The 3025-nt window shown below is 39.7% G+C and overlaps 1 long non-coding RNA gene across 1 annotated transcript; it reads left to right on the plus strand.

The window, feature by feature from the left end:
• The first annotated feature begins 257 nt into the window (after positions 1–257).
• On the plus strand, positions 258–596 carry LOC118761028. Its single transcript, XR_004997111.1, has 2 exons — positions 258–295; positions 484–596. It is a non-coding gene; the product is annotated as an uncharacterized LOC118761028 (long non-coding RNA).
• The last annotated feature ends 2429 nt before the right edge of the window (positions 597–3025 follow it).

Consider the following 3025-nt stretch of genomic DNA (forward strand, 5'->3'; position numbering starts at 1 on the left):
TGGCTCACCAATAATCGGTGGACCTGTGCAGTTGTTGAATGGTACCCGCACAAGTGGAAAATGACCACTCAGAAGGCCTCCACAATGGTGGAGTTACGATTTTAGGACTGTGATTGGGACCACGTGGATGAGGAAGGCGTGATCCAGAGAGGAGTGGACAGTGTGCTGTGACCAGCGGTGTCAAATGGACACCCGACTGACTGGTCAGTCAAGGTGATATATATATATATATATTATATATATATATGTATATATTGCTGACATGGTTGATGACAGTACTGCCTGATTGGCACTCGTGCCAATGGAACGTTAAAAGCACATCCGAACGTCGGGTGTAACTGGCTCACCTATGTGTACCCCTCATTCACTGGACAATGAACTTTGCTTGCGAAGAACTATTGAGGCAAGTGAAAACAAATCAAAATCGCTGATGTGGATGATGATAGGACCACCTGATTGGCACTCGTGATGCTGGAATGTTAGAAGCACATCCGAGCATGATAGTTGCCAGAGCCATGGATTGGCTCCTGTGCCGGTGGCATGTGAAAAGCACAATTCGAGCGTGATCGTTGCCAGCATTGCCTTACCAGCACATGTGCCAGTGGCATGTAAAAAAAAAAAAAAATTTGAGCATGGTCTTTGCCAGTGTTGCTGGACTGGTCCTGTGCAGGTGGCACGTAAATAGTACCTTTTGAGTGTGGTCATTGCCAGTACTGTCTGACTAACCCTCATGCCGATGGCACGTAAAAGCACTCACTACACTCTCAGAGGGGTTGACATTAGAAAGGGCATCCAGCTATAGAAACTTTGCCAGATCAGATTGAGCCTGGTGCAGCCTCTCGCTCACCAGTCCTCAGTCAAACCAGCTGAATGCCTTTCCTAACACCAACCACTCAGAGAGTGTATTGGATGCAGTTTACATGCCAACAGCATGGGAGCCAGTCAGGTGGCACTGGCATTGACCACATTCGGGTGGTCCTTTTTACATGTCACTGGCACAGGAGCCAGTCGGGGGCCACATTTGGTTTGGATGGTGCTTTCTACATGCCACCAGCACAGGAAGCCACTATATATACACACATACACACACACATACATAAATACATACATATACATTTATATATATATATATATATATATATATATATATATATATACACACATATATATATAGTGAATTGCATAAACAGCCCCAGTCCAGTCAAAAGTGTCTTGGATCATAGGGTAACCTGCTGTGCTTGAGGAGATCTATTGAGTCAAGTACATCAACATCAAAATGAAAATCAAAAGGAAATTGTAGTTGTGATACCTGTACCGGTGGCACATAAACTGCACCATCCGAATGTGGCTGATACTACCTTGACTGGCTTCCATGCTGGTGGCACGTAAAAAACACCAACCGATCATGGCCGTTGCCAGCCTCCTCTGGCGCCTGTGCCAGTGGCATGTAAAAAGTACCTACTACACCCATGGAGTGGTTGGCATTAGGAAAGGCATCCAGCTGTACAACCTCTGCTAGATCAGACTGGAGCCTGGAGCAGCCTCCTGGCTTCCCAGACCCCGGTCGAACCGTCCAACCCATACATCATGGAAAACAGACGTTAAATGATGATGATGATGATGATATATATGTGTGTTTATATATATATATATATATATATATATATATATGTATATGATGGACTTCCATGCAGTTTCTTTCTATCAAATTTGTATTCATACACAAAGCATTGATTACCCCAGAGCTACAAATGACTAATATAATATTTATAACATGGAAATTTACTCAAAGTATTCTTACTATTATGAATACACTATGAATTATGTTATAATCTAATCCCCCACCTGCCAGAAATGAATTCTTACCAGTTTATTTTATGGTTAATATTATATTTGTAACTTAATGAAACAAAATAAGACTTAACATTCTTCTTTATGACTAACGTCACATTTGAAACTTTAAAAAATAAACAATTTTAAATGTGTTTTTGTAATTCTTTTCTTATGACCAATGTTGTATCTTAATCTGAATTCAAAGAATTAAGTCTTGCAGTTATTCATTCTGACTAATGCAGAATTTCTAAAGATAACTTAATTCAAAGAATTAAATCTTAGCTAATTCTTATTATGACTGATGTTACATGTAGACACATAGATGCAAGCATGGCTGTCTGGTTAAGAAATTTACTCAGCATTCATGTGGTTTAGAGTTTGTTCATCCTGCATGGCACCATTGTCAGGTGTTGTCTATCATATATAGAACTGGGCTGACCAATTTCTTGTGAGTATAATGGTTAGAGATACTGTGAGGAAACTCATCATATATCTCTATATTCATATATCTCTATCTATATCTGTTATATATATATATATATATATATATGTAGGTCCCTGGTTGATTTGGGGTTAACCACAGTAAATAAGGTACTCAATACATAGCAGAGTAAACTTAATTTATTATATAGAAGGAGCTTCTACAGGACTAGAACTGTTTTATTCAAGAGAAATCTTCAGGAAGCTTCCTGAAGATTTCTCTTGAATGAAACAGTTCTAGTCCTGTAGAAGCTCCTTCTATATAATAAATTATATATATATATATATATATATATATATACTCTTTTACTTGTTTCAGTCATTTGACTGTGGCCATGCTGGAGCACCGCCTTTAGTTGAGCAAATCGACCCCAGGACTTATTCTTTGTAAGCCTAGCACTTATTCTATCGTTCTCTATTGCCGAACCACTGTTACGGGAATGTAAACACACCATCAGTTCTCAAGTGATGGGAGGAGAGGACAAACACAGACACATAAACACATATATATACATCTATATATATATATACATGATGGGCTTCCTTCAGTTTCCGTCTACCATATCCACTCACAAGGCTTTGGTCGGCCTGAGGCTATAGTAGAAGACACTTGCCCAAGGTGCCACACAGTGGGACTGAACCCAGAACCATGTGGATGGTGAGCAAGCTACTTACCACACAGCCACTCCTATATAATTAAAAAGGAATGTAA

The sequence above is a fragment of the Octopus sinensis genome, unplaced genomic scaffold (assembly GCF_006345805.1).
Source record: "Octopus sinensis unplaced genomic scaffold, ASM634580v1 Contig05189, whole genome shotgun sequence".
In the NCBI taxonomy this organism is placed as follows: Eukaryota; Metazoa; Mollusca; class Cephalopoda; order Octopoda; family Octopodidae; genus Octopus; species Octopus sinensis.